The sequence below is a fragment of the Artibeus jamaicensis genome, unplaced genomic scaffold (genome assembly GCF_021234435.1).
Source record: "Artibeus jamaicensis isolate MK-2021 breed Jamaican fruit bat unplaced genomic scaffold, CSHL_Jam_final contig_1998, whole genome shotgun sequence".
In the NCBI taxonomy this organism is placed as follows: domain Eukaryota; kingdom Metazoa; phylum Chordata; class Mammalia; order Chiroptera; family Phyllostomidae; genus Artibeus; species Artibeus jamaicensis.
In genome coordinates, this window is record NW_026521407.1 from 10,074,497 (window position 1) to 10,092,769 (window position 18,273).

Genomic DNA, 18,273 nt, shown 5'->3' on the forward strand with positions numbered 1-18,273 from the left:
TCAGCTACTCAAAGGTAAGGACGGTGAAAAAATGAAACCTGGCTTTGGCTTCCGGAACTAGCCAGAAGGAAGTGAATTTTTAAAAGATCTGGTTTCAAGGACCTCAACACGCCGGTGGCTGTGACTGGACACTGAGTGTCAGTGACCTGCAAGGGCCCTGGCAGAGCTCTCCATCACCAGCAGCAGCTTAGAGGGAAGAGAAATGTGCAGAACTAGGCCCTGCAATCTTGGCAGAGAGTCAGAGGAGGAAGAGCAAAGGATCTGGGGTCAGACCAAGTTGGGTGTGAAAAACAGCCCAGCCGCTCGCCCACCGTATCATCCGGGACATGGCTGTGCAAAATCCGGGCCTCGGTTTCCTCGTGGGGACATAGTCCCTGGCCCGCTGGATTGCTCTGAGAATTTTAAAATATACTGCGTGTGAAGCGTTCTGATCGATGTCCGGCAAATAAGAGACTCTTAATAAATGGCAGCTATTATTTTTCACTATTATTATAATTACCGTTATAATGATAATGACACCTTGTAGATTTGGAGGGGATTTGAAAACAAATTTCTGCCCCCGAATTCTCACTTTTCACTTTATCCTAAAAACCTATTCAAAGAGCAAACTGAGTTGTGGGTTTTTATCCTGGCTAAACTGCGGATGGGGTTTCTGTACCATTTCCTAATGAGTATTTGTGATGAAGTCACAGAACCACTGAAGCTGAATTGGAGAACAGAGGCTCCTGTGCCTTTTAGCCTGGTCTAAAAAAGAAAAGAAGGAGCCTACGAAAATAAAACAAAGAGCCTATGCACCTCAGTGGATATGTTGAAGGCGAGAGGTTTTTTTCCCTAAAATAGTTCCAACTTTCAAGTGAAATCTGATTTCGTTGTCCATCTCTTATTTAGTCTTCAGCATAGCATAATGTGCTACTTTAGAGTAACACGACCTAGATGTGTAACACGGTTTAAACTAAAGAAGGAAAAGCAGGCGTGGGAGGGAGGAGGGAGGAAGGACAAAGGGGGAGGGGAAGGCACGGGCACTGGGATTTAAAAAGCACCCAGGTGATTCCAGGGTGCAGCCAGAGGCCCATTGGATGGTGCAAATTCCCCTTGGCACTTAATCCTACACACGCCCTTGGTAAAATAGTGAATAGGAAACACCTGCTTTCTTAGGGCTCCCTGACGGTCTATCTGGGTTTAATACAATTGCCCCAGCCTGACACTTATTGTACTTGATAGATCCTGCTGGGCGCCACGTGCTCCTTGTAAGACAATCGCTGGGAATGCTGGGAACCACGCTGATCAAGGACAAGGCTGTGCATTCCCGCACACCAGTTAACCACCAGTTAACGAGGGAGCCCAAGGCCACAGGCGGGTGAGCGCTGCTCTTAAACACCGGAGGACTCGCAAGGGATTTCAGAGATTCGCTGAACTCTCTAAGCTATTGATCTGATCACAGACACCACATCCAAGGAAGTAAGTTAAAAAAATTTTAAAGACTTTTTGAATATCAAAGCATAGTTGCTTCTCTTCAGTGTTTTCCACAATGCCGTTTGCATGTCGTGTCTCAGAGGCGGTCAGTTCTCGGTTTCCTCCTTGTTCCTGTGACCACTAGATGGCGCGCGTTACAAAACGTTAGCCCTGAAGTGGGGCTGTGTCCCTCACTGTTTACTAGAAGAGAATCAGAGGTAGGGCTGCTAACTTTAGCAAAGAAAATGGGAAGACTCCCAGTTAAATTTGAGTTCCAGATAAACAGATATTGCAAGGGACACACTTATACTAAAAATTACCTGTTGTTTGTCTGAAATTCAAATTTAACTGGTCGTCCTGTATTTTACCCGAGGCCCATAGTCAGACAATGACCTGTTTTTGAAATTTTTGCTCTGTGAGATATCCCGAATTCCTCAGGTCAACACATGGATACACAGAAAAAAGAAAGAGCCTGCATTGTTTCGGATTTTCTTCACAACCTCCAAGGCCTAATGGTTCTAGAGAGGAAGTTCCTTGGGAAGGGAGGGGAAAAGTCAAGAGTGATTGAAGTGAGTCATCCTTACTCCCCTGCCGAGAGGTTCCCACCCAGGGAACTCTGCCCACCTGCTGGGATTCATTCCACACACCTTACTGAGCAACTTCCGTGTGCCAGGTGATGCAGATTAAAATACTACATCGTTTTGCAAGTGAGGAACGGAGACTCTGAGTTCCCAAGATAACATAGCAAGTGATGCAGCTGAGATTTTCATCTAAGTGGTCTGACTACAGAGAAGCCTTTATAGAAACTTGATTAAAACGTGGTCCCTACTCTCAAGATTATAATCTAGAGAGGAGAACAGATAATACAGACAGACAGACAGGCGGGCAGAATGGTACTAGAGGTGAGTAACAGAGAAATCCTGGAGTAAGATCATGGGGACTTAAACCAGTGATGGGTGGGAAGAGAGCACAAGGTTGCCCAGGAAGATTTCCCCAAGATAACAAAGTCTGAATAACCGGGAAGACTCTATGAGGAAAAGGAGGGGAAGCAGAGTTTCCGTGGTGAGAGAGAGCAGCAGGCAGGCTCCCACGTGGCTTTAAAGAGTCTGGAAGCTGATTGGAAGGGAGCGTCCAAGTGCCGGTCCAGAGTGGCGAGAGACAGGCTCAGGCACTGACAAAGGGTCTTTAATATCACAACGAGAGTTAGATTTTATTCTGAAACTTATGGGGAGTCACTTAAAGGATTTTAAATGCAGGGGGTAATCTACAACATTGTGGAAAATGGATTGAGGTGGCACGAGAAGCCATAAAAACACTCAGAACGTCTCCCGAACCTGCTCCAGTCCAGTCCAGGTGTCCCCAGGGAACATGACATCCTCACAGTGGCTGGTGCCTGCCTTGTGTTCCCGCAGTCTCCCAGCTTCCTCTTATCCCCACCTTGTTGGAGTAGGCCGCCTTGCAAAAATGCTAAGAAAAGTCACTTTATAGGTCAAATGTCTGAGTCCTTATGAGCTTGAACTGTCTTTATTCGGCCCTCACTTTCTTGGTCGAGAGAACTTTGGGTCGAAAAGCCTTTTCTCTGAGAACTTTGCAAGCACCGCTCCACCGTCTGTGGTGATGCCCATCTGGCCCTCTTCCCTGTGACCGTGCGTTTGAAGGGATTACGCTGTGCTCCATGTCTTCAGCCCAGCCCTTCCGTTGCACTGGCCTTCTTTTTGTTCCTGGAACGAGGGGAGCTCTCATCCACCTACTCGCTTCCTCTCCCTGAAATTTTCTTGCCCAGCTCCACTCACGGCTCTTTCCTACCCAGCTCTGAGCTCAAATGCCAGCTCTCAGAGAGGCCTTCTCTTACCAACTCAGCCAAACTAACACACTCTAGATATGCCCAGCAATGTTGACTGACTTCACTTAATAATTAAATAGTTGATTCTATGGAGGATTCTGTGGGACTATTTCAGAAAGGGGTTGGTGTGGCTCACACTCACAGTCCTATTCATTTTCAGTTGGTTGTCCCTGTGGAGGGCGGGGGATGAAGCTCCCATCCCTGGCTCATCCAATATGTAAAAATGTATTCAGGTGCCTTGTAAGTCTAAACGTGAGAGCAAAACTAAGAAATATTCTAGGATAAAACAAAATGTCTTCATGACCTTGAAGGGTGGCAGATTCTTTTTTTTTAAATTATTGTATTTTTTTCCATTTCCCCTCCTTACGCTCCCCTGGCTTCCATAGTCCCCACACTGTTGTCCGTGCCCACGAGTCCTTTTTCCTTTCTGCTCAATCCTCCACCCTTTCACCTCCCCCCACAACAGATTCTTAAACAGAACACAAAGGGTATTAACCATGAAAATGAAACAGTAAACCGGACTAGGTAAAAATTTACGTCTATTCATCAAAAGACACCATTAAAAGAGTGAAAAGGCAAATGAGAGCCCTGGCTGGTGTAGCTCAGTGGATTGAGCACGGGCCTGTGAACTACACGATCGCGGTTCGATTCCCAGTCAGGGCACATGCCTGGGTTGCAGGCCAGGTCCCAGCAGGGGACACACGAGAGGCAACCACACATGGATGTTTCTCTCCTTCTCTCCTTCCCTTCCCCTCTAAAGATAAAGAAATAAAAATCTTTAAAAAAAAAAAAGGCAAGTGAGAAAAGATATTTGTAAAATACTATACACAAAAGACTCATTCTTAGGACATTTAAAGAACTTTCACATTTAATAATTAAAAAAAGGAAAATAACCCAGTAGAAGTATAGGCAAAAGACCTGAACAGGGGCTGCACAAGAGAACATATTCAAATGGCTGGCAAACAGGAAAATAATGCTCAATTTCACTATTTATCCAAGACATGCAAAGTGAAACACCATGCAACGCAAATACATAGCCACTGTCTCAGTGTGTGTAAGCTGCTATAACAAAATACTGTCGACCGAGTGGCTTATCAACAACAGAACTTTATTTCTCACAGTTCTGGAGGCTGGGAAGTCCCACAGTCTAGGCACAGATTTGATACCCGGTGAGGCCCCACTGTCTGGTCCATAGACTGTGCGTTCTAGCGGCAACCTCACGTGGTGGAAAGGATCTCTTTGGGGCCTCTTTTATCAGGCCGCTACACCCATTCCTAAGGCTCTGCCCTCATGACCTAATCCCCGCTTTTTTACGTTGTAATAGGCAGTTTGTTAACCTATTGCCTATTTAGCCTTGAGATTCAGACTCTGTCCTTTCTGAGGCTTTAACACTAAAAGATATTGTAAGAAAATCTCACAGTATCAAGTGTCCTGATAACTTCTTCACCAAGGTCTTCCAAGAAAGAGATACCATTAAACTGAACATGATCTACTCATAAGTGAGCAGGAAGAAAATAGATTCGCTGAGAGTTGTCTTTCAGCTCATGGCCTGTAGTTACCCTTGGCTATGAGTCCAGGACAATCTCAATAATCTTCCCTCAAGTCCAAGTTAGCAGAAGAAAGGTAGGAACATAGGAACCAACAGGAAATAAGATAAAGGCCTGGGAGAGATTCCTCCCAAGCTCCTCCTGTTGTGCCTCGAACAACAGAGTCAACACTGCCCTTGGAAAGGTGCAGCAGGACACAGTCTGTGCGCAGCACGGAACAGTGGTTAGAGCTCCTTTAGGAGTGTGGAGCCAGGCTGCCTGGGTTTGAATCCCTGCCCTACCCGCTAAGAGCAACTTCTTTACTGCGCTCCATGCCTAGTTTTTGCAAAGGGCAAGGATAACAGGTCCTGTCTCACAGGACCTGAGCAAGTTAATATATACAACTTTAGAACAGTGTCTGCCCCGCAATAAGCAATCACTGAACATTACTCATAATATGTTTGTTGTTATTGTGAGGAAGGGGCAGTTTTGTGAGTCATCCCTACCTGGCCTGTTGTTTTAGATTGTTCTCAGGTAGAGGCAAGAGAGAAGCATTAAACGGAGGGCTAAAGGGATGGCCAGGCGCCCGGGCCTATGGCTAGGCAATCGCTCTTCTGGGACCGGGTCTGGTTTCAAAGGTTACGACATGGCAAGATCTGATTCGTTACTATCCATGGTGTTGGCCAGAGGCAAATAAACCAGAACACGATTAACTTTTTTAAAAATTAAATTTATTGGGGTAATATTGGTTAATAGCATAACCCTCAGGTACATGACTCTATAATACGTCATCTGTATAGTTCATTGTGTGCTCACCACTCAGTGTCAGGTCTCCTTCCATCACCATATATCTCACCCCCTTCGCTCTCTTCCTCCTGCCCCGCCCTCCCTCCCCTCTGATACCCATGGTGCTGTTGTCTGTGTCTGAGTTGATTTGTTGTGTTTATCGCTTTTTGCTTTATATCCCACATATGGGTGAAATCATGTGGTTCTTCTCCTTCTCCGTCTGACTTGTTTCACTTAGTATGATACTCCGAGATCCATCCATGTCGTCACAACCCATTAACTATTCAAGGACATCATTTTCCCAAAGAAACCTCAAACCTGACTCTCAATGCTCCATGACAGTGATTTCCAGACCTCCACGCTCATGTCAGCAGGAAGAGAGCTGCTACAACTGTGCTGCCCCCGGAAGGGCCCTCTTCTCCGAGGCACACGTCATTTGCTCCATGCAGGACAATGGGCAGGAGAGATTTTCCTGAAGACAACAAGCAGGGGCCACAGAGGGCAGAGGGCAAAGGGAGCCTTCCGGAGGTCAGAAGTGGGGAAGACTTGTACTTGCTTCCAGGGCAGGGTGTCCAGGTGATTTCTGGTAAAAATAGGACATTGGCTAGGGACTGGCGACCATCCGAGTTGTTTCCTGTTCTTTCCTTTTCCAAATGAGAGTTTTTAGTGCAGTCCCTCTGTTCTCTCTCCATTCCTATTTGCTGAGTGCATCAGTGTGATTAAATGTACTACTCGGCCATGATTAAATTTACTACACGGGACCCCAAGAGCTCCATAGCGAAGGGCTAAACATCACACAGAGAACGGGACTGGATGGAACTGTGGCTTGTCTCTTTTGGGAAAAGAGGTTGATTGTAATTATGCAGAGAGTTGGTATTTTTGAAGTTATCCTCGTATTTATAGAGATATAGGTGAGTGTGGGTGTTGGACAATTAAAGGGGGTGGACTGCACTGAACAGGTGTTTTTGCAACTCAGCATCTGCTCACTGTCCTTCTGATGAAATAACTGCCAAATGTGGTTTGGTGGGCCTCAGGGTTCTGCCCCAGATCTGCGGATGGGTCCTGATTTCCTTCAGCCTATCTGCATATCTTATCCCCTGGAAACCTAAGCAGAGCCATTGAAATTTGGCACAAGTGTGAAATTTGGGGAAAAAAGAGTTCCTCGCACCTCTCTCTCCATCTCCCTTTGATGGAAGTTACTGGAAAGCAGACCACCTTTGCTCTGGATGGCATCTTGTTAGGATGTGAGACTGATGGTCGCTGTGGGATTTGGGGAGGAACTGGCTCTTGGTGACGCTGTTTGACTCTAGTCCTCACCTGCATCACTCCCACCGCAGCCCTTTGCAGTTCCGTACCAAGCCAAACTGTCCCCCTGAGGTTTAAGCCAGTTCGAGTTAGGTGCTCCGGCCCGCGGAGCAGTCAACTGGGGCTCGACCACCTACCTAGAACAAATGAGTTGGGGGGACAAGAGGCGCGAAGAATGGCAGCAAGACAAAAGATTCTGATCAAGCTGCAAACTTTATTTTTCCGAACTGGGTATATATAGGGGGGGAGGGAGAGGAAGGAGATTAGGTTGCTTGCTATTGGCTAGCTTGAGACAAAGAAGGGCCCGCTTATTGATTACTTGGGTGCAACTGGTACTCGTGGACACCTCATGTGCCTGTAGCCGATTGGCTTGGGGAGCGCGTGCACACCTCATGTACCTGTAGCCGATTGGCTTGGGGAGCGCATGCACACCTCATTTACCTGTAGCCGATTGGCTTTGTGGAGCGCACAGGTTCCTGTAATCAATGCAATGTTTTTAGCTAGAAGCCAGGTGTAAGGTTCCCAACATCTGCTCCCCTTTTTATTACTTTGAGGGCGAGGAGAATGTAGGTAGGGTAGACTTTAACCGGCTGGGGGAGGCAGAGGCCTGACTCCTCCTGGGCTCATTCTGAGCTTTAGGGTACCTTTGGGAGGAGAGGAGTTGGGTACCAACCTCTTTGCAAGTCAGCTTACCTCTCAGGAGACTCGAAGTGGCCGTATGTACAGGCCTCTCCTTGCAGTGCTTTGCCTTGCACCCAGCGGTGTCTATCACAGCTACTTGGCTGTGAAGCATACCTTCGAGGGTTATGCTGCTCCCGCAGGAGGGGAACCTGGCAGGAATCGTGGGCTAGCACCCCAGCGGCTGTACGGCTCTGAGTCCGCTCCATGTTTCAGCATTTCTAATTGTTGATAGTGCACTTGAATAGGCCTTCCTAGTACACTGTTAAGTTGGTCTTTGGCTAAGTTGGTTATACGTCTAAGAATCCAGGGGGCAAAGGAGAGGATGAGGGTGATAGAAACTAAAGGTCCTAAGAGGTGAAAGAGGTAGGGGAGAATTCCGTTGAGTCCACCCCAAAGGGGGTGTTCGGAAAGTTCTTTTCTTCTTTTTTCTAAGTCTTCTTGTAACTGTTTTATCTTGTCTCGGACGATGCCTGGTTTGTTGGCATAGAAGCAGCAGTGTTCCTGTAAAGCCAAACAGATACCTCCCTGTTCTGCAGTAAGTAAATCTAGACCTCGTCTGTTTTGAAGGACAACTTCTGCTAGGGAGTCTACTTGGTCTTGGATGTCACTAATGGTACTGGACAGAGCCTGGACATCATCAATTAGTTGTTTAGAGAGCTTTGTGTATGAATGGACTGCGACTCCCAATCCTGCAGTCCCTGTGGCAACTGCTCCAGAGAGGCCTAATCCAACTAATAAGGGTATGAATGTTAATGCTCTTTTTTGTTGCCCCGCAATATGGTCTAAGCTGGGAATGGGGACAGGCTCGTCTCCGGGGAGAACATCTATATCTGGTAGTAAGGTAGCCAAGACACATAGCCCGGTCCAGTTAGCGGGCAAGGCTGAAAAGGGCAGGTTGTTTCCACAAACGAATATTTGTCCATGACCTGGGCAAAGGGGGTTACTATAATTGGTTATGCTTCTACAACTAGTAAATTCTACAAAGCCAACGGGAATGTCGAAGCTATTATTTTGAGCTATGCCTTGTAAGCATGGGGAGGGTGGGAATATTGTAGGTTGGACTCTAAAAGGCAAACTAGGGTTACATTGTAGCTGTGATATATTAAGGGTGGATATATTGACAGGAATAGCTAAAGACATGGGGGTGCCTAGGCTCATACATAACCAGCAATCCTCGGCTAGGTGAGGGTTAGATACGTTAAGAGCTTGATGTGTGACTATTTAAATGTCAGCAGTTTGGGTATCTAGGTCTACTCCCCGCAGTTTGGAGAAAGCTAGTAATTCAGTGGGGGGTGGATATGGTTAAATCAGTGAATTTTTTAGCCACGGCCTTGATTTCTCGAATGAGAATTAAGGCTTCTTGAATGGAGGTTTTTTGGAGAAGGGGTTTTTGGTGGATTGTTGGTGGCTCGGGATTGTTTAGAATGGGGGCCAGAATACGGTGGCCGCAGGCGGTAGGTTTGACGGTGCATAGGGGGGCGGCCGAAAAGCTGGGAGATCTTTAAGTAAGGGGGCAGAAGAGAGAGGAGGCCAGTCAAGGTTATTGTAAGAAGCTGCCTCTTTTTCGAGTTCGGCCTCTTCTGCTGGGTTTAATTGGTCGACATGGTTATTTGAGGAATTACGGGAAGGGTTAGGGGGTTTTTTAATCTCTTCCTCTATGTTAATAGAAATTGAGGGGCAAATTGAGGGGGCCCTTGAAGGGGGCCGAGATTGATTTTTTGAAATTTCTTGTCCCTCTTTACAGAGATTTTGGGCCGAAGGGGCCCTCGAGGGGGACCAGGATTGATTTTTTAGAACTTCTTCTCCCTCTTTACAGAGGCTCTGGACATCCAGAGAATGCCCATGAGTGACTAAGATTTCTTTAATAAGATTAAAATAACTGAAGGCGGTGATAGGGGTCTGGGGGGCCAAAGACTCGATAATAGTCGTTAAGGCAATCTCCGACCCGGTTCCAACACTGCGGGTCAATCGTCCCCTCTTGGGGGAACCAGGGGCACATTTTGAATATAAAGTCAAAAAATAAAACTAAATCCTTTTTCTTAACTCGAGTTCCTCGCACCTTGAGAGTTTGCTTTAATTGACTTATAAAAATATCACTTTGTGAACATGCTTGTCCCATGATTGGGGGCCTTACCTGGCCGAGTTCGCCGTCGAGGGGGAGGGGCTCCCTGGATCTGTCTCGCGGTGAGTAGTCGCGGCGATCCAATCTGTGCGAAGTCACTGGCGGGGACGGCGCTTTGTTCCGGCGGCTATCGGGCCCCCACGTTGGGCGCCACTTGCTCCGGCCCGCGGAGCAGTCAACTGGGGCTCGACCACCTACCTAGAACAAATGAGTTGGGGGGACAAGAGGCGCGAAGAATGGCAGCAAGACAAAAGATTCTGATCAAGCTGCAAACTTTATTTTTCCGAACTGGGTATATATATGGGGGGGAGGGAGAGGAAGGAGATTAGGTTGCTTGCTATTGGCTAGCTTGAGACAAAGAAGGGCCCGCTTATTGTTTACTTGGGTGCAACTGGTACTCGTGGACACCTCATGTGCCTGTAGCCGATTGGCTTGGGGAGCGCGTGCACACCTCATTTACCTGTAGCCGATTGGCTTTGTGGAGCGCACAGGTTCCTGTAATCAATGCAATGTTTTTAGCTAGAAGCCAGGTGTAAGGTTCCCAACAGTTAGGTTCTCTCACAGCATAAGACGTTCTAACAGGCACATTAGCAAGGATTGGTGCTTCCATCTTTCAATAATGAAGCTCGTTATTTATCCAGAGCTTTGGGTTTACAAAGCATGTGCCTGCACAGAGCTGGCCATCTTGTCACCTCCCAGCAGGCCAGCAGGCCTTGCTTCACCAAGCTCCACTTTCTGCAGGAGGAACCTGGGATGAGACTCCCCTTTTCCTAGAGCTAGAGCTTCAGCCCAGGTTCGTCTCCAGATAAAAGCCTCACGTGGCGGCAGGAGTTTGCACAGAAGCCACCACAAAACATGGCGAGGAACATGAGGCAGACACGCACCCACCCCTGCATGCTTCCCTCTTAGCCTCAGATTCACAACCACAGGGCCTGGACGGCAAATCCCGAACCCCACGCCGCTGCTTCTGCTACAAGGGGAAATGTCCCCGCTGGAGATGTCTCGGGGGCAGTCAAGCGGCAGGTCATTTCGCCTTGTGGTTTCATTGATTTTATGATGCAGGAGTCTGTGATCTTGGTTGGAAATATTTCTACTTTAAAGAGAGAAACGCAGGGGACTCAGTCGTGTCTGTAGGCCAGTCACTCCCAAGGACCTTCTTAATTTAGTGGTTCCTCCCCTGCCACCCCCCACCCCCTCTTCTGTCAGCCTTCCCTGCTGCGGGAGGGGCTGGGTGGGGGGATGGATTTATGAGACCGGAGCTCCAGGGCCCACGTGGAGGAGTAAATTACAAGCGGCTGTACCTCCAGGACGGGGCAGCCTCCCTCGTCGTGGCGGCACTTCAAAGCGACCTGAAACCCCCCAGGAATAGCCGGGTTCCGAGGGCGCTGCGCAGCCCTCTGGGGCTCTGTCGCACATCTGTCCCTGTGCCCTCCCAGGTCTCCAGGCACCCCACCCCCTGCGCGCGCTGGGTTAGTTGGCCACGCCCCTCGGCCAAGGGAGACACTGAGGCCTGGGGAGGCGGAGCCAGCAGGCTTGGGCGGGGAACCAGCCCTCCGGAGGTCAGTCCGGAGCTGCGTCTTCCTGCCCTGCATGGACCCGAAGGGCCGGGACTGTGTTTGTCTGCCTTTCAATGCCTATTTCCAGCACCAAGTATGGCAATACAGCTGGAACTGAATACCTTTTTGTAGACAAAGGAGACAATTTTGCGGTCCTATCCTTGATGCCAAATTTGATTCAAGTCCACTTTAAATTTCCAATCCTTTAGGCCACAACGGGCAAAGAAGTTAAGCTGTTCACAGATGTTGGACAGTGTCCACACTGACTCCTCAGTAATGTGCAGGCCCCAAAATAAAAACCCTTGAGTAACATTGCAGGGCACTTTACAAAGCTCCTTTACTGACATCCTGCTGTTCATCTCTGTAACCCATGAGGCCGGTGTAACTACGCCAGTCTCAGATTATTAGAAAGCAGACACAGAGAGGCTGGATGATTTGCTAAGTTACACAGCTGATAAGTGACAAAGTCAGAACTCCAACCTGGGCGTTTTTGTTCTGAGTCTAGCATTCTTTCTGCCGAGTTGTCACTAGAGGTGTATTTTTGTCCCTGAGTGCTGAGGGGCCCTGGAGGGACTGCTGAAGAGGGAGGAAGCTGAAATCCAGGGTGAGAGATCCATGACTTTGCCTGGGGAGATGGGACCGCTGAAGTGAGGGTTGTCTCCATGTTTCTCTCATTTCCCGACCCCTAGTCTATGCCACACACTGTGCCAGGCACACACACCTGCTTCAGGAGGGACTGAAGCTTCGCGCCCTCCCTTTGGCAGACCCTCCAATGGCCCTGGGGAGGGGGTGCCCTCAGTTCATCACAAGGGGATGCCTGAAATGCCCTGAGCGCATGTGTAATGGAAACCTGAGAGAGGCTTTCTAGATTTGACACCACCCTTTAAAGAGTGCCTAACATCGTGAATAATGACTTCTGAAGCTGAATGATAAGCTCTCGATAATAAACTCCAAATTGTAATCAGTCATGATAAGGAAAGAGTGAATTATCGTTCTCTTCTGACTGTGGAAACTATTACAAAATCTTTGTCATGTTGATGTCCCAGTGACCCTCTTTGACTTCCACACTTCTCCTAGGAAAAGACGGGCCTTTCTTTATGTGGCTGTGTGTGCCGTGCTGGCCAGAGGGAAGCTTCTCGGGATTAAGACCCTTCTCCTGCCAGCTGCTCTGGAACCCAGGGCGGGTTTGCTCTCTCACCAAGTCAGCACTCAGGGAACAACTCAGCAGGGCCATGTTGGGCGTCTCTAATGTGCACCCCAGCCATTCCAGCTCTGGGGGGGGGCTCTGATCCTTAGGACTCTCTGGACATGGAGCTCAAATGGGGAGCAGGGTCTTATGCTGCATTTCTCAGGGGGTCTCTGTGTGCCTTTTGCCCCTCTCCCTGTAGCTGGGGCCAGGGAAACTGACTCTCACTCACCAGGTCTGTTTATGTCCTGAGTTACTTCACAGCCGTGGGTTTTGAGTTTCAAAATTCAAACGCCTTCTCTGCTCTTGACAGAAAAGTCCTTCCCTCCAACGGGGTGTGTGTGGCTGACCTTAAATGGCAGAAGGGTCAAGCAAGTAATAACAGAAATATCAGGGGAACAGAATGGCCAGTTCACATTGCACAACATTACCTTATTTCCAGCATCGCCATCATTATTTCTACATCTCAGGCTCCGTGAATAAACACTTTTCATATGTTATTAACATTCACAATACTTCTTTGACATATAGCCATAAGAATAATGACATTGGTACCCACCTCACAGATCGTTGGGAAGATTGAGTTAAAAGGTTTCAAATACTCAGGAAAATTTCTGGCAAAAAGCAAGTGTCATGTAAAATGTTAGCCATTGTTATTATTGTGATACTTTCTTGCAATATTTGTCTTTCCCTTTACACATATTATAAGGTAAGGACAATATTTTAAAAGTTTATTTCTGTAGCCCTGGCTGGTGTGGCTCAGTGGGTTATGCATCGTCCTGCAAACTGAAAAGTCACAGGTTCGATTCCTGGTCAGGGCACATGCCTGGGTTGTAGGCCAGGTCCCCCCACTACCCCACCCCTGGTGGAGGCCACCAACTGATGTTTCTCTCCCTCTCTTTCTCCCTTCCTTCCCCTCTCTCTAAAAATAAATAGAATCTTTAAAAAAAATAACAGTTTCTTTCTGTGTTTTCAATACATGCCAAGGGTCTGGCACATAGTAGGTATTTAGTGTATGTTGAATTTAATTGAATGAAAAAACTGTTGTGTTTTGTTCTCAGTCTCTTCGCAAAAAAAATCAGATTTGGAAAACAGGCTGACAGGGGCCAGAGGGGCAGGGGAGAGGGGCGGGGATTACAGGGGAAAAGGGCGAAGGGTTTGCAGGAACCATGATAAAGGACACGTGGGCAACAATAGGAGGGTCGGAAACTGGGGAGGGAGGGGAGAGGGGGAGGGGAGGCAGAAAACCGTACTTGAACAACAATAAAAAAAAATTTTTAAAAATCAGGCCCTGGCTGGTGTAGCTCAGTGGTTTGAGCACAGGCTGCAAACCAAAGGGTCGCCAACTCGATTCCCAGTCAGGGCACATGCCTAGGTTGCAGGCCAAGTCCCCAGTGGGGCCCACATGAGAGGCAACCACACATTGGGGTTTCTCTAACTCTCTTTCTCCTTCCCTTTCCCTCTCTCTAAAAGTAAATACATAAATAAAATCTTAAAAAAAATCAGATTTGGTGCAGTGAAGTCACTTCTCCCCACCTTCTACCCTCGCCCATCTCTTACAGAAGATTACATTTCTTATAATGTCGGACCTAGGAGCTCATCTGGTCTACCCCCAGTTTACAGAGGAGGGTTATGAGCCCCAGGAAGGGGAAGTGAAGTACCTGCGGCCACCTGGCTACTAGCAAAGGAAGGATTTATAATCCAGCAGACTGGGCAGGGGGTGGTGGTCAGTCACTTCTGTTGAGTGGCCTGTATCTAAGAACTAGAGCCGGCACTTCCCTGTGCTCATCACTCACTGACAACAGGAATACTCTCTGCTCCAGAGTGGGACGGGTACCGCCTATGATGCTAATAGGTCAGAGTTGAAAGCTCGGGTCCACCAATTGGCATTTGCCCACACGCGGATGAATTCGGCCTCACTTGCCTGTTTACAAACTGGGGACAATAACACAGAGCCTGTGGGTTTGTGAGGATTGGGTGAACGGATGTGTTAATGTTTACAACACACAACAGGAATGTTTGTTTCCTCCCCACCCCCTGCTCCGACAGCAAACCAAAGAAATAGAAGGTAGGACTCTTATTCTCCAGGAGATTATAATCAAAGACATAACCATAAGCTTTCCAAGAAGGAAGAAGCTTGAGCAGAGGTGAGCTAAAGGCAGCGTCAGTGGAGGGAAAGTTAATTGGGGGTGTGCCATGGAAGAGGCAATCCCGGTTTGGAGGGAGAGAGAAGATAGATTGCCAGCATGGAGCACAAGGCTTTTCCAGGGTGCTTCTCAGAGAGACCACCCGTGTAAAGCAGCCCTCCCTCCCTCTCTACCCCCTCAGCCGGCTTTGTTTATTCCCAGCAGTTACAGTGCTGACACTCTCATTTGTCTTTCTGGAATTGTCTGTGCCCCTACCTGGAATGTCTGCTCCCTGAGAGCAGCGACTTCATCTGTGTTGTGTTCAGTGCTCTCGCTGCTCTTCCTAGAACAATGTCTAGCACGTAATTAGCTGTTTGAAAACATATCTGTGAATGAATAAGGAGTGACAAGTTACAAAGGTAGGAACTGAGTTCTCCTGGGAAGAAAGGAATGATCCGACTGGGAAGAGTCTGTGTGTAAAATATGGAGAACTACAGTGGAAGGTACGAAGATAAGAAAGACCGAGATGTGATCGTTTCGAATGGCAGAAAGAGGGCCTGCGCTTGGAGCTGGTGGGCCCGCTTCCCTCTCTAGCAGGCCCACCCTCCTGACCTTTGGGCAGTTCTCATACCAGCTGGTGAGCCCCGAGAGACAGCCTCCACCCACTCAAGACTTCAGGTGCCCTTTACACGGGGATCATCTGTCGTCATAAGTAATTCTCAACTGCATGTGACTTCGCTGAGTGTTGTCAGTAAAGTGAGAGCATGAGAGCAAAGTGTTAGGAAGACTGACACTCAGAACCGGCAAAGAACACGGTTGAATTACCAAGCATCTTGTTTGTGTTGGAGGGTGAGGCAAACTCTAGGAGCCTTCACCCATAAAAACTGTCTGCAGTACTGAAAACATGCTTTATAAAAAACTCCCTGGTGACCAAGAATGTACCCTTCTAACGTGGGATGTGACTGAAAACATTTTGAAAACCTGAATTACCACTGGTTGCCTAGTTTCTCTGGTGTACAGCAGGGGGCACCATTGATACAAATTATATCAGTTACATACTGACTCCATCATTCTGATTACAGTCTCCTTGTGTTAACAGCTTTGCACGGACATTTGGCCCTGGTTCCTAACACTGGATAGTTAATGGATGTGCCAGGAGAAGAACATAACTTTCACAAATGGGCTGAAGGGAAACATTTTCCTGGTCGGCATCATATTGATGGCGACTGGTTCCCTTTTTGCAAAAATGTTTTCATCTTTTCCAGTTCTCACCATGCAAGATTGGCTCTTCTCCTGAAGAGGTTGTTTATGTTATACATCCCAAGGATCGACGTTTGGCATCCTGAGAATCCCTGTGTTAGAAGAACGTGAAGGTGTCCAAAATGGGGGAACCCAGGTCCCACCCACTGGCTCGAAGAAAATCTAGATGATTCTTCTGGGTCAAGCCCAATTCTCCCAAGAGTGAAGCTACTAGGAATGTAAGGGCAGTTGCTTAGAAAACTGTTCTCAGAGTTTCCCTGGAAGCAATACGCAATCATTTGAAGAAGAAAGCTGCATCCTGGAAATTCCAACAAGCGGGTACCTGAGCGTGTCTGAATGCCAGATGCCACAGGGATGTTCATCCACTTGGGGATGGGCAGTAGATTTGCATGTTTAAAAGCTCTGAGCTTTTTAGAAACCTCCAGCCCTTCACCCTCTCCTAAGCAACAAGCCTTCAAGACTAGCTCAACTCCACCAGATCCTTCCCGGAGCACCTGGGGACACCCAAGTCACCACATGGGTCAGGAAAGTACCACGATGTTGAAGACATGGAGATACTTTGAGCTTCACTGGAGTCTTGGACCTTTGAGGTCCTTGACAAACTTGCTTCTGGATCTTCTAGCAAAGAAGGGCAGGGGATTCTCAGGCAGTTCTGGTGTTCTTCATGGCTCAGGGACTCGAGACTGGGCAGCCAGGCTGACTCGGTGTCTCAGGACCAAGCCAAGGGAGCATCCAGGAAGTCCCTTCGGGTCCTTCAACTGCCTCCCCCTCCCTCTACACAACTCCAGCAGCTGGAGGTGCCAGAGAGAGGCTGGGAAACAAAGGTGGCTTTCACCCCAGAGCCACCTGAGAGGGGACAACTGTGGCGGGGTCTGCAGCCCTGAAGCAGGGAGCTGTCCTGTGACTTGGAGCTCAGAAATGTGTGAAATTTCTTTTTGCTGGGTATTCTACATCAAGCGGAACCTGTTCTCAGAGAAACATTCCATTTCACAGACCCTAATGGCTTTCCTCTGTGCTGATGCATTAATGAGACTCCGGCTCATTCTAATCAGAATGAAGCCATGCAGATAATTGCCTGAATTTTTAATTCAGGGTTATGATAGGGGAATCAAAGTCACACTGCAGTTGCTGAGGCTGCCTCTAGTTCCAGGCCATTGACTTTTGCAATTTTCTTTGATTTCCCCCCCTCCGTCTCTTTCTCCCCGCCCCCACTTCTCTCTGTCTCTCTGGGGCTTAGTGCAGACTGACAGTTTCGGGTTGGGGCAGAGTGGAGGAATAGGGACAGCCCTTGGGGTCTTCTGCAGTCTTTCTTTCTTCCTCCTCCTCCTCTTTTTCAATCTCCACCCCCCCCCCCATGAAAAAGTGGATGCGGCCTGCGCTGTCACCCAGCGCTGGTTCTGGGAGAGCGCCCCGCAACTGGCCTCCCCACTCAGGGTCTCCGTGGCCACCAGCAAAGACAGGAAATTTGCCCCAGGAGAGCATCTCCCTTGGCCATTTACTTCTCATTTCGTCTCAGTTGTTTGGGCCAAGGGACAAGAATGGAAAGGCCAAGGGTAAAGAAATCAGGTGGTCAGAGCAGCTCCGCGTCTTCCAACCCCCTGCAGAGGTGGTTTGCTCTAAATTAGTGTTGGGACCAAGGCAGGTGGGAGGCTGCAGGAATCCAGGCCTGGGGTCTTTCCTGAATTAACTTAATCTCCTGGCATAACAATCACTGAGTGCTAGAATTTTAAAGAATTTACAGAACTCAGAACTTACAGGAGGTAGAGAGAGGTGAATTCCAGCTGGTTGTATGATATGCCACCAACCAGCAAATGAGCCAGAACCCAGAGGCTGGTACGGAAGAGAGCTCTCTGACGTTGGCCAGTTTCCCCAGAGTATCCAGGACGTTGGAGTGATATAGAACTTGCTACGGTGAGAGTCAGACTTTCTGGCTCAGCTCCAACCAGGTAGGCTGGCTTTTCCAGGAGAGAGACTGTTTCAGGCAGGGAAATTGCTCCCAGCATCCTCCAGTGCTGGCTATAGTAACACTGTCATGAAAGTTTACACTTTAAAGCCTGTAGAATCAGCAGCACGATTCTTTTCCTCCTAGACTGGACTGCCGAATCACTGGGCACCCACCGTGTGGCCTCTGAGAGCAGGACTTATTTCCAAGTCTCTGGTTCTAGATAGGTTCAGGATTCTTACTTTCAAGAGAGAAGATAATTTGCTCCATGATTGAGCGTCTTCTAGGTAACCAAGGACTTTGTGCCATCGTTTTAATGAATCCTGACAAATGCCTCACGAAGAAGAGATGGCTGCCTCTACTTTTTGGATCAGGAAAATCGGGTTCACTGGAAAGAAACAGAAACTGTGCCACCTGCACCTCACCTTCCAGCCAAGTTCTCGTCTATGGAATCCAGAAGTCCCTTTAAAGTTGCGTGCTCAGGGCTT

At 48.2% G+C, this 18,273-nt stretch overlaps 2 long non-coding RNA genes across 3 annotated transcripts in view; one reads left to right on the forward strand and one right to left on the reverse strand.

The window, feature by feature from the left end:
- The first annotated feature begins 1,150 nt into the window (after positions 1-1,150).
- Positions 1,151-18,273, forward strand: part of LOC119062688 (uncharacterized) — a 44,803-nt gene continuing 27,680 nt past the window's right edge. For both annotated transcript variants that reach the window (XR_008390138.1, XR_005085019.2), the window contains exon 1: positions 1,151-1,458. This is a non-coding gene — a long non-coding RNA (uncharacterized LOC119062688). The remainder of the gene's footprint in view (positions 1,459-18,273) is intronic.
- Positions 10,274-17,187, reverse strand: LOC119062687 (uncharacterized). Its single transcript, XR_005085018.2, has 3 exons — positions 14,860-17,187; positions 12,690-12,807; positions 10,274-10,808 (listed from the first exon to the last, which is right to left on the reverse strand). It is a non-coding gene; the product is annotated as an uncharacterized LOC119062687 (long non-coding RNA).